The 12,982-nt window shown below is 46.0% G+C and overlaps 1 protein-coding gene across 1 annotated transcript in view; it reads left to right on the top strand.

Moving 5' to 3' along the window:
* The first annotated feature begins 3,579 nt into the window (after positions 1-3,579).
* LOC125461462 (CMP-N-acetylneuraminate-beta-galactosamide-alpha-2,3-sialyltransferase 2-like) overlaps positions 3,580-12,982 on the top strand; it is a 36,396-nt gene continuing 26,993 nt past the window's right edge. Inside the window, exon 1 of the mRNA XM_048550282.1 lies at positions 3,580-3,819. The gene's annotated coding sequence lies outside the window, so the exon portion shown is untranslated. The remainder of the gene's footprint in view (positions 3,820-12,982) is intronic.

The raw sequence follows: 12,982 nt of genomic DNA, 5'->3' as shown, positions 1-12,982 counted from the left end.
GCGGGCCCTGCTGGCTGGGAGGACTCACCGTAGCGGGCCCTGCTGGCTGGGAGGACTCACCGTAGCGGGCCCTGCTGGCTGGGAGGACTCACCATGGCGGCCCCTGCTGGCTGGGAGGACTCACCATGGCGGCCCCTGCTGGCTGGGAGGACTCACCATAGCGGCCCCTGCTGGCTGGGAGGAGCCGCGTGCTGTGAGTGGTCGAGGTTGCTGGTGCCCGGTATTTGAGCTGATGCTGTCGGTCAGTCAGCCCAAGTGGGTCGGGGGTGACCATTGGGCCCAGTGAGTGCCGCAGCTGTGACCCGGAATAGCCTGAATAACCTGAATAACACCGAGTGAGGGACCATTTACCTTCAGAAGAACTCTTTGGTCTTTAGGGCTTCTCAGGATGTGCCAGGTGCTATGTAACAGCATTCCTAAGTAAACAAGAGTGAATCCGAAGGCGTTTTTTCTTGATAATTGACAAAAGTAATGTAATCCTCATTAATCTAGCTTTAAATTCTGGATTTTTACTCAATTCAAACTTCAACAATTGCCCATGTCCCAGACCATTAGATGAGGGAGGAGGCCATTCAGCCCATCGAGTCTGCTGAGCCATTCAAAGAGATCGTGGTGAATCTGATAATCGTCAACGCCACTTCTCCCCACAGCCTCTGATTCCCTTCATAAAAATCAGTCTGTCTCAGCCTTGAATACGCTGAATGACCCAGCCTCAACAGCTCTCTGTGATAAAGAATTCCACAGATTGACTTCCTCGGTCAGAAAAAAAAACCTCCTCATCTCTGTCTTCAACGGGTGACCCCATATCTGAGATTATGCCCTCTGGTCCTAGCCACTCCCAAAGGGAAAATGACCATTCCACATCTCCCCTGCCAAAACTCCTCAGAAGTTTCTTTGTTTTAGCAGGTCACCTCTAATTCTTCTCAATTCAAATGAGTACATGCTCACCCTACTGAACTTCTCCTTGTCAGGCCGCCCCTCCATACCGGGGATCAGCTCAGTCAAACTTCTCCAGACTTCCTGCACAACTGGTATATCTCTAAGGTATCCCCATAGGAGATTCACAACTTGTTCACTGTATTCTAGGTTGAGGTCTGACTAGAAATTTGTATGGTTTTAGCAAGATCTCCCTGTGTTTATATTCTGTTCCCTTTTAAATAAAGGCCAACGTTCAATTTGTCTTCCCTGTTACCTGTTGAATTTGGATGTGGGCATTTTAAAATTTATTAGATAACAAAGTGTGAAGCTGGATGAACACAGCAGGCCAAGCAGCATCTCAGGAGCACAAAAGCTGACGTTTCGGGCCTAGACCCTTCTCTGATGAAGGGTCTAGGCCCGAAACGTTAGCTTTTGTGCTCCTGAGATGCTGCTTGGCCTGCTGTGTTCATCCAGCTCCACACTTTGTTATCTCAGATTCTCCAGCATCTGCAGTTCCCATTATCTCTGATTGTAATTTATTAGGTTAGGTTATGGATCACTGGTCCAGTGGGATTACCATGAGAACACCACCTCCCTTTCTAGAGGATGTAAGCTGGAATGCCTGTCTGAAAATTGCAGAATGGCCATATTAGGATGCACCAAAGGCGTGGATGGATGAGAGTTTCAGCAGGAGCTGAGGTGGAGACAGATACTTAGGACGTGACATTCACAATAGGAGGACATGGGTTCAGACCCTCAGCCCAGGATTGAGTTGGACACAAAACCGAATGAGAATTTAATTCAACCCCAAAACGGTAACATGGAGAAGAGTGGAATTGTTTGCAAAGGTTCTGAGTTTGCGACAGACTGCTTTTTGTCATTTATATAAATGATTTGTATATGAACAAAGGAGGTATGGTTAGTAAGTTCGCAGACGAACAGTGAAGTAGGTTACCTCCGAGTACAACAGGATCTTGATTAGATGGGCCAAGGAGCGACAGATGGAGTTTAATTTAGAAAAATGTGAAGTGCTGCATTTTGGAAATGCAAATCAGGGCAGGACTTATACACTTAATGGTAGGGCCCTGTGGAGTATTGCTGAACTTGGAGTGAAGGTTCATAGTTCCGTGAAAGTGGAGTTGCAGGTAGATTGGATTGTGAAGAAGGTGCATGGTATGCTTGCCTCTATAGGTCAGTGCATTGAGTATGGGAGTTGGGAGGGTCATGTTATAGCTGTACAGGACACTGGTTAGGCCACCTTTGAAATACTGTGCGCAATTCTGGGCTCCCTGCTACAGGAAGGATGTTGTGAAACTCGAAAGGGTTCAGAAAAGATTTACGAGGATGTTGCAGGGGTTGGAGGGTTTGAGCTACAGGGAGACACTGAACAGGCTGGGGTATTTTCCCTGGACCATCGGAGGCTGACGGGTGACCTTATAGAGGTTTAATCATGTAGGTCATGGAGTGGGTAAATAGACAAAGTCTTTTCCTTGGAGTCGAGGAGTCCGAAGCTGGAGGGAAAAGGGGAAGGGCGAGAGGGGAAAGATTTAAAAGGGACCTGAGGGACAACTTTTTCACGCAGAGGGTGGTGTGTGTATGGAATGAGCTGCCAGAGGATGTGGTGGAGGCTGGTACAATTACAACATTTAAAAGGCATCTGGATGGGTATATGAGTAGGAAGGGTTTAGAGGGATATGGGCCAAATGTTGGGAGATGGGACTAGATTAATTTAGGATATCTGGTCAGCATGGACGAGTTAGACCTGGACTGTTAACATGCTGTACAGCTCTATGACTCTATAAGTGACAGTGCTGACTGCCCAGGACTGGCTGCCAGGCAAATGTTCTAATAATACACAGGCACTGTAGGGGCTGAGAAGTGAGGTGGAGATATAGAACCGGCTGTTGTAGACAGAGCTGTGGGAACTGATAGCACAGCCTTGATTTTAACTCCATGGACCGAGCTCCATTCCTCAAACTGGGCAGTAAAAGGTAGTGTGCGAAGGGATTAAAGTCCGGGAATTCCCAATTTTGCTCCCAAGCTGCTACATGATGTTAACTGTGAGATGTACCGGGGTTGGTGAGATTCAGTGAAAATCAGTGTCTGCTGACACAAGGAAACAGCCTGATTTCATTTTGCCAAGAGAACACGTAGTTCACAAATATCAGCAAGGCCACTGCAGGCTCCATGGGATGGTGTTGGGCCTGAACTATGTCTGAGAATCTAACGGGACACAATCTGAATAAATGTGCTCTTCTCCTTCACTTCCCTGAAGGTTCTGGCTCAGTGATCATGGTCTGCTTTGAGTTGGCTGCGTTGGAGAAACAAGAATTGGGATTCTCTGAGCAGCACGAAGGCCAGGACATCAATCATCAGAGAATGCTTGCATGATCACCCACACTTAGGGGGTCCAGACCCAGCCCCCACTGTGTGCTGAGAGGGAACCTCAACTTCAAGGAACTGGGTGGGGGGAGAGGAGACCCTGAACATCGAGGCAACTGATGACAGGCTCCCCCTGCACACAAACTCTGGACTTCACTCCCTCACCCCTTTCAGACTCCACTTGGATGATCAAACTGATCAAATAGAGACATCTTTTCTGATGAAGGGTCTAGATCCGAAACGTCAGCTTTTGTGCTCCTAAGATGATGCTTGGCCTGCTGTGTTCATCCAGCTCTACACTGTGTTACCTTAAATAGAGACATTCCGCACTGTTCTGCAGCTGGATAATGGTGACCAGCTGCCTCCTGGAGAATGTCTCCTTCACCAGGACAAAGCCCAGATTAGACAACAACTGGAGATATTGTGAGCCCTTCTGAGAGTGTGCCTTAGGACTGAGATAGTGACCTTGGAGGGAGTGCCGGAAGCTGACGTGCCAGAGTGACACCTGGACTCCAAGAGGTAAGCTCTGAGGAAAATTTACACAAACTAAAGTTTTGTTTCCTGAAGTTTTGATGGTAAAAGAGGTTATGCTGAAGATGGTCTCCCTGCTCCCTAGTGTGGCTTCAGGGAGTAGCTCACCTCCACTTTAGGTCCAGATGCGCTCTTATACACAACTGAACATTTATTTGTTTCTATCTGCAAGTCACTGTGATTTGTTTTCCATCCATTGAGTACCACCAGTAAATCACCTGGTTTTTCCGTTTGAATAGTTTACGTGCAAAGCCCGACAGGAGCAATGCGAACAATTGACTGTGAGGGAGGGGACAGGGAGATGGGGAGGGGCTAAATCAGAATGGAGGTGGAGGGGGAGACAAGGCACTGTAACCCCTACAGACCCCTCTCTAAAGCATTGAGAGCATTGATGGACACTCATGCTTCATTTCTAATGACACCTGGACATAATGTGGAAGGTGGACAGGCAGTCGGCAGGAATGACCTCCCCCTCCATCCCGCCCATAGCCCGCTGCCTGGACCTGTTAGTCATCTCCTGTTTACAGAATGGTTAAGGTGATGGAAGAGGTGGGGCTTCCACCTGTCTCCAAGAGGGAGCCCCGCCTCGTAGAGCTGCTGACCAATTGGAGGTCACTGCTCAGCAGCACCCCAGGATCAGTGGCCACTGCCGGTATTGCAGGCCTTGGGGTGGCTGAACCACAGACTCTACCCAAATCAGGACTTTGCTGGAGGTGTAAGGGTGGGGGTGGGGGCAAGGATGGACTTTGTAGGGATGGGGGAAGTGTCAGGTATAGAGGGGTGTGGGCCGGGTGGGTGCAGGTTACAAACGCTTGGGTGTGAGGCTCTCCAATGTACCCAGGGGTGTTGGAGGTTGTCCTGGGGAGAACACACATTCCCCCCCTCTTAACCTTTCACTGACCAGCAATCCGTCACCCCCAGCCCTTCCCCGACCCCAACCTTGGTCCAAGCTGCTGAACCCATCCACAATACACACTGCCCTGCCCTACCTCCCGTAGGCTGAGTATTAAATGCTGGCTTCACCTGGGACCTGGATGGGAAGGGCCCTCCCTGTGCCCTATTGGTGAGTCAGGGGTTGGTGATCCTGATGGTGGAAATATGCCAGTGTTACCATGGTGCTGTATCACCCACCTGCCTGAGGTTGATGACATTTTGTTAAGTAAAGGGATATGGTGGGTCAGCAAGTAAATGAGGTCTAGGTGCAGAAAGCCAAAGGATCTTGTCTGAAAGAACATCTCCTGCTGACCTCAAATAAGGTCTTTGTACCTGAAGATCCTGAGACCAGAGGACAAATATGTCAAAGGATAATCCCACAATGCGCGGTCTAACATTCGCGCTGCATTATGGTTTGGAACCATAAGGGTGTTGGACACACAGAGGGAAATATAGAAACTGCAAGGTTATTAGGAAAATATGGGGGTAGGGGGAGAGTGGCTTTATCTGGATTGCTCTTTGGAAGAAATGATACACTTTTAACAGGCAGATTAACCCTCTTCTCTGCACTGCCAGCCTCTCCACCTTAAGGAAGGACTCCAGACATGCTTTTCAAATTTCATTGCCTGTTTTCCATTAGCATCCTCCCTGTCCAATATATGAAATATATGATTAAATTCTCCCGGAGCAGTATTTTTGTAAAATATGTTTATCTCAAATCTTGCTGCAGAATTCTTCTCCCAGTTCCTGCTCACAATTTAGAAACTCAGTAAAACACCTAACCAAACATCAGCCCTTCAATAGTAAATAAAAACTGAAAGAACTGCGGGTGCTGTAAATCAGAAACTAACACAGAAATTGCTGGAAAACCTCAGCAGATCTGGCAACATCTGTGAAGGGAAATCTGAGTTAATGTTTCAGGTTTGATGACCCTTCCTCAGACCCAGTTTCAGCCTTTTTAATAGTGTTCAGATCTGAACCATAGTGACTCAGTGTGTACTTCCCTTATCTAATGTATCAGAAATTATTCCCCTATTTGAGAATGGCACTCTTCAAAGGAAGAGCAAAACCATATCATGGAATATTGATGATAAAATGTGAGGCTGGATGAACACAGCAGGCCAAGCAGCATCTCAGGAGCACAAAAGCTGACGTTTCGGGCCTAGACCCTTCATCAGAGCTCTCTGATGAAGGGTCTAGGCCCGAAACGTCAGCTTTTGTGCTCCTGAGATGCTGCTTGGCCTGCTGTGTTCATCCAGCCTCACATTTTATCATCTTGGAATCTCCAGCATCTGCAGTTCCCATTATCTCATGGAATATTGATTTCACCTGCTGTTCCTCTCATCTCCACAGAGCAGAAATGAAGAATGTGCTGCAGAGAAAGTGGGAATCATACAAAACCTTCCATTGTCAGCAGAGATGGTCTCACTCCATCATGAAGCTCACCAATTGGCCTGACTGACCCAGGCAGTGTGATCCTGAGAGATGTTGAATTGATGAGAATATGATTGACAGGGGCAGTGAAAGGATAAGCTATTGGAGGGGGAACATGATGTACCTGAGTGTGGGTTTGACACCAGAGAAGACATTGGTAGGAGTAGTGTACAGGTCCTCAAACAGTAACCACTCTGTGGGAAAGGCAATATATCAACAAATAATAGGAACATATAAAAAGAATTGAGCAATAATTATGGATGACTTCAATCTTCATGTTGATTAGAAAGAGTAGCTATGACAATGAATCTGTAGAGTGCTTTAGGGATAATTTCCTAGGGTAATATACCATGGAGCTAATCAGGGAGCGGGCTATTCTGGATATGGTAGTGGGAAATGAGGCAGGTTTAATAAATGACCCCTGAGTGAAAGATCTCTTAGGAAGTAGTGATCATAATGTGGTAACATTTAATATTCAGTTTGAGGTGAAAAACTTGGGTCAGAAATAACTGTTTATCATAAATAAAGAGAATCACAATGAAATGAGAATTGAGTTAACAGAAGTGAACTGGACAGATAGATTAGCAGGAATGACAGTAAGCAGCACGGGCAATGGAATTAAGCAGGTAACTCATGACTCTCGGCAAAAATACATTGCAGTCAGGAGGAAAGATTCTGAGATGGCAATAAACTAACCCATGGCTAACGAAGGAAGTTGGTTGAAAAGAAGAATATATAAGGAAGTCACAGTCAGTGATAAATTTGGAGACTGGGATAGATGTGTAATCCAACAGGGAACTAAACAACAATGAAAACAAAGAAAATAAACTGCCAGGGAAAACTAGTGAGAAATAAAAAACCTGACAGGAAGAGCCTCTTTAAATATATGAAGAGGAAAGAGAGGTCAAAGTGAACATGAGAAAACGAATCTGGGGAGATGGTTTTGGGGAACAAGGAAATGACAGGGCAGCTAAACAGATACTTTGCCCCTGTCTTTACAGTGGGAGATATTTTGAAAATCCCATTAATACTGAGGAAAATGGGGAGGAATTAAGAGTCATCCCCATCGCTAGAGAAGTTACTGTAGTATTAGACAAACTGATGGGGCTAAACGCAGATAAGTCCCCTGGCCCAGATGGCTTGCTTCCTCAGATCCTAAAAGAGGTAGTTACAGAGATTGTGGATGAGTTGGTTGTAATTTGCCAAAAATCTTTGGATTCTGGAGAAGTACTGGAGAATTTGGAAGCTGCCAATGTAACACTCTTATTCAAAAAGGGGAGGAGGCAAAAAGCAGGTAATTAGAGGTTGATTAACCTACCATTCCTTGTTGGAAAAATATTGGGATCAATTATTGAGAAACAATAGCAGAACATTTACTAAATCATAATCTAATCAGGCAGAGTCAGCACGGCTTTGTGAAAGGGAAATCGTGTCTGACTAATTTATTAGCGTTTATTGAGGAAATCTCAATCGGTGTGGATAGAAGGGAAACCCAGAGGTGTTTTGTATTTGGACTTAACCAGGTACATCGCACAAGGGTAGGTCATAAGGTAAAAGCCCATGATGTTGGAGGTCGTACATTGAGGTGGCTACAGAATTGGCTCATGGGCAGGAAACAGCGAGTGGGGGTAAGGGGTTCTTTCTCAGGTTGGCTACCTGTAACCAGTGGGTTCCACAGGGATCGTTCCTAGGACTGTAACTGTTTACAAGGTATATTAATGGCTTGGGGGAAGGAAGAGCGTGTACTGTAGCTGAATTTACAAACAGTGCAACAACAGGTGGAAAGGCAAGTTGTGAGAGTGGTACTGAGAGATATTGATAGGTTATGTAAGAGGACAAAATGTTGGCAAATGGAGTATAATGTGGGAAAATGTGAAATTGTTCATTTAGGAAAGGAGAACAGAAGAACAGAATATTATATAAGTGGACAGATACTATAGAAAGCTGCAACACATAGGGACTTAGAAACATAGAAAATAGGTGCAGGAGTAGGCCACTCGGCCCTTCAAGCCTACACCACTATTCAATATGTTCATGACTGATCAGGCAGTTTCAGTATCCCACTCTCACTTTCTCTCCATAGCCCTCGATCCCTTTAGCCACAAGGGTCACATTCAGCTCCCTCTTGAATATACCTAATGAACCGGCCCCAACAGCTTCCCGTGGGAGAGAATTCCACAGGTTCACAAGTCTCTGAGTGAGGAAACTCTTCCTCATCGCAGTCCTGAATGGCTTACTACTTATTTCCAAACTATGATCCTAGTTCTGCATTACTCCAACATTAGGAATATTCTTCCCACGTCTAGGCTGTCCAGTCTCACCAGGATTTTATGTTTCTATGAGATTCATCCTTCATTCTTCTGAAATCCTGTGAATACAAGTCCAGCCATTCCTCATATGCCAGTCCTGCCTTCCCGGGAATTAGTCTGGTGAACCTTCGCTGGACTCCCGCCATAGCAAGAATGTCCTTTCCCTGACTGGGAGACCAAAGCTGCACCCAATGCACAAGTGCACAAGCCAGCACATAGGGAGTAGCAGGCAATCAGGAAGGCTAATGGAATGCTAACCCTTATTAGACGGGGCTGGAGTATAAGAACAAGGAAACCTTATTGCAGCTGTACAAGGCACTGGTGAGACCACATCCAGAGCTCCCTGAGGTTTGGTCTCCTTATTTGAGGAAAGATATTGTTTCATTTGCAGGTAGTTCAGAGAAGGTTCCCTCGGATGACGGAGGAATTGTCTTGTGGCGAAAAATTAAATAGTTTGGGACAGTACTCCCTGGAGTTTAGAAGAATGAGAGGTGATCTGATTGAAACAGTCTTAAGAGCCCTGACAGGTAAATGCTGAGAGGATGGTTCCCCTTCATGGAAGAGTCCAGGACCAGCTGGCACAGACTCAGGATAAAGGATATCAATTTAAGACCGAGATGAGGAGGAGTTTCTTCTCTCAGAGACTTGTGAATCTATGGAACTCATTGCCACAGAGAGCTTTGGGGGCAGGAACCCTGTGTCTATTTAAGGCTGAGATAAATTCTTGATCAGGTGGAGAATTGAGGGGTTACAGGGAAAGGGCAGGAAAGTGGACATGAGGAACGTCGGATCAGCCATGATCCTGTTGATTAGCAGAGCAGGCTCACGGGGCTGAATGGCCCCCTCCTGCCCCTGATTTTTATGGTCTTAAAGGATGAAGTGAGGAAAAACGTTTTCACGCTATGAGAGTTAGGGTCTGGAATGCACTGCTGGAAATTGCAGTGGATGCAGTTCAGTTGAAGTATGGGATGATTATTCGGAATCAGAACGGTGTGTAGGGATGAGGAAATGGCAAAAGGTTGCCTCAAGGAATGATAATTGTTTGAAGAACAGGTGCTAACACAGTGGGCCAAATGGCCTCCTCCTGCACCGTAACATTTCTGTGTGTGTGTGTGTGTATTTGTCTGTGTACATGTGAGCCTGTGTGTGTGTGTGTGTGTGTGTGTGTGTGTGTGTGTGTGTGTGTGTGTCTGAGTGAGTTTGCGTGTGTGTGTGAATGTGAGTGTGTGAGTAAGTGTGTGTGTGTGTGTGAATGTGAGTGTGTGAGAGTGTGTGTGTGTGAGTGAGTGTGTGTGTGTGTGTGTGTGTGAGTGAGTGTGTATGTGTGAGTGTGTGAGTAAGTGTGTGCATAAGTGTGTGTGTGTGCGCATGTGCGAGTAAGTGTGTGTGTGAATGTGAGTGTGTGAGTGAGTAAGTGTGTGTGTGAGTGTGAGTGAGTATGTGTGTGTGTGAGTGTGTGAGTATGTGTGTGTGTAAGTGAGTGTGTGTGTGTGTGAATGTGAGTGTGTGAGTAAGTGTGTATGTGAGTGTGAGTGAGTATGTGTGTGTGTAAGTGAGTGTGTGTGTGTGTGAATGTGAGTGTGTGTAAGTGTGTGTGTGAGTGTGTGTGTGAGTAAGTGTGTGAGTGTGAGTGAGTGTGTGTGAGTGTTTAAGTATGTGTGAGTGTGTGTGAGTGAGTGTGTTAGTGTGTGTGTGTGAGTAAGTGTGTGTGAGTGAGTGTGTGCGTGTGTATGTGTGTGTGTGTGTGCATGTATGAGAGTGAGTGTGTGTGTGTGTGAGTGTGTGTACGTGTGTGTGAGTGAGTAAGTGTGCATGTGTGTGTGTCTGTGTGTGTATTTGTCTGTGTACATGTGAGCCTATGTGTGTGTGAGTGATTGTGTGTGTGTGAGTGTGTGTGAATGTGTGTGTAAGTGTGTGTGTGTGAATGTGAGTGTGTGAGTGTAAGTGATTAAGTGTGTGTGTGTGAATGTGAGTGTGTGAGTGAGTAAGTGTGTGAGTGAGTAAGTGTGAGTGTGTGTGTGAGTGTGTGTTAGTGTGTGTGAGTGAGTGTGTGTATGTGTGTGTGAGTAAGTGTGTGTGTGTGTGCATATGTGAGAGTAAGTGTGTGTGTGTGTGAGTAAGTGTGTGAGAGTGTGTGAATGTGTGTGTGAGTGTAAGTGAGTAAGTGTGTGTGTGAATGAGTGTGTGTGTGTGAGTGTGTGTGTGTGAATGTGAGTGTGAGTGTGTGTGAGTGAATAAGTGTGAGTGTGTGTGTGATTGTGTGTGTGTGAGTGTGAGTAAGTGTGTGTGTGAGTAAGTGTGTGTGAGTGTGAGTAAGTGTGTGAGTGAGTGAGTGTGTGTGTGTGTGTGTGTGAATGTGAGTGTGTGAGTGTAAGTGATTAAGTGTGTGTGTGTGAATGTGAGTGTGAGTGAGTGTGTGTGTGTGAGTGAGTAAGTGTGTGTGTGAGTACGTGTGTGTGAGTGTGAGTGAGTGTGCGTGTGTGTGAGAGTGTGTGTGTGTGAGTGTGTTAGTGTGTGTGAGTGTGTGTGTGTATGTGTGTGAGTGAGTAAGTGTGTGTGAGTGTGTGTGCATGTGTGAGAGTAAGTGTGAGTGTGTGTGTGAGTAAGTGTGTGTGAGTGAGTGTGTGTGTGTGTGTGAGAATGTGTGTGTGTGAATGTGAGGGTGTCTGTATGTGTGCATGAGAGTGAGTGAGTGTGTGTGTGTGAGAATGTGTGTGTGTGAATGTGAGGGTGTCTGTGTGTGTGCATGAGTGTGAGTGAGTGTGTGTGTGTGTGTGTGTGTGAATGTGAGTGTGAGTGAGTAAGTGTGAGTGTGTGTGTGAGTGTGTGTGTGAGTGTGTGTGTGAGTAAGAGTGTGTTTGTGTGTGTGTGTGTGTGTGTGAGTATGTGTGTGTGTGAGTAAATGTGTTTGTGTGAGAATGTGAATAAGTGTGTTAGTGAGTAAGTGTATGAGTGAGTGTGTGTGACTGTTTGTGTGAGTGTGTGAGTAACTGTGTGTGTGAGTAAGTGTGTGTGTGAGTAAGTGTGTGTGAGTGTGTGTGTGTGTGTGTGTGTGTGTGTGTGTATGTGTGTGTGTGTGTGCGTGAGGGAGATAGAGAATGGCGGAGTGTTGGTGAAGTGATGATTGGGAAAGGTCAGTGCCCGAAGCGACCTGGCTCTCCTTGTACACCTGTCACTGGAAGCAAACAGGCAACTGTTACACGCAGTTGGAAGCTAAATAGTCTGTTCACTTCATTCAAAAGATCTTGAGAAACAAATAACTCTTATTAAAGTTACAGCGGGCCCTGGCGAGACCACCCCTGGGTGTTGTGCAACTTTAGCCTCTTCACCACAGAAACAATACATTTGCCATTGAGAGACAAACTGGGCAAACTGACTCCTGGGTTGGTAGCACTAAGCGATGAGAAGAGATTGGGTCAACTTGGCCTATATTCGCTGAGTTTAGAAGAATAAGAGAGGATTTAATTAAAACATATAAAACTCTAACAGGCCCAGACGGATTTGCCCCAGGGAAGATGTTTCCCCTGGTTGGAGAGTCGAGAAGCAGGGGTCATGAATCTCAGGATATGGGGTTGACCATTTTGAGCGGAGATGAGGAGAGATACCTCCACTGGGAAGGTGATGAATGTGTGGAACCACAGAACACTGTGAAAGGCAGGTCAGGGGACGCAGCAGGAGCATGCTGCTGAGATTGAGGAACAGCTGTGATCACATTGAATGGTGGCACAGGTTTGATGGGCAGAATGGTCTCCTGCTGTTTTTTGTGTTTCACCTGGAGACAGGGCCAGGGTTTTGCATGGAGTGCAGCGACAACGTATGAGCACTAAGCTGTTCTAAGCTGGTTTCAGCTTTGTCAAATTGATATTAAAATATTTTTCAGCAAAAGCATTGGTACTTGGTGAGAATACTCAGTGATGGGGTACATTATGGAGTGTAAGAGCGCAAGCTAACATATTGAGTCTGTACCATTGATAGCAGATCAGGTAGCAGCTAAAAATCAGGTAAATGAAAGGGAAATTAATTTGAAATACTGTTGTGTGACAGTCAGTCTTAAACAAAAGCAAGTAATGTTTTATTGGTGATAATGGGAACTGCAGATGCTGGAGAATCCAAGATAACAAAGTGTGGAGCTGGATGAACACAGCAAGCCAAGCAGCATCTCAGGAGCACAAAAGCTGACGTTTCGGGCCTAGACCCTTCATCAGAGAGATGGGCCTCTCTGATGAAGGGTCTAGGCCTGAAACGTCAGCTTTTGTGCTCCTGAGATGCTGCTTGGCCTGCTGTGTTCATCCAGCTCCACAATTTGTTATAAAGTTTTACTGGATTGACAGAACTTTCAAAGCAGACAGACCACAGAGAGAGACCGAGCTTGTATTTTAAGGAATATACAGCAGGCAGGCTTGTTGTCTCTGGAATAATGTAGTCTCTCCATATGAATGTGAATTTCCTTCACAGCAGAGAGACTCCTGGGATCC

The sequence above is a fragment of the Stegostoma tigrinum genome, chromosome 19 (assembly GCF_030684315.1).
Source record: "Stegostoma tigrinum isolate sSteTig4 chromosome 19, sSteTig4.hap1, whole genome shotgun sequence".
In the NCBI taxonomy this organism is placed as follows: domain Eukaryota; kingdom Metazoa; phylum Chordata; class Chondrichthyes; order Orectolobiformes; family Stegostomatidae; genus Stegostoma; species Stegostoma tigrinum.
The sequence above is the reverse complement of the archived record's forward strand: the minus strand, read 5'-3'. Positions and strand labels throughout refer to the sequence as shown.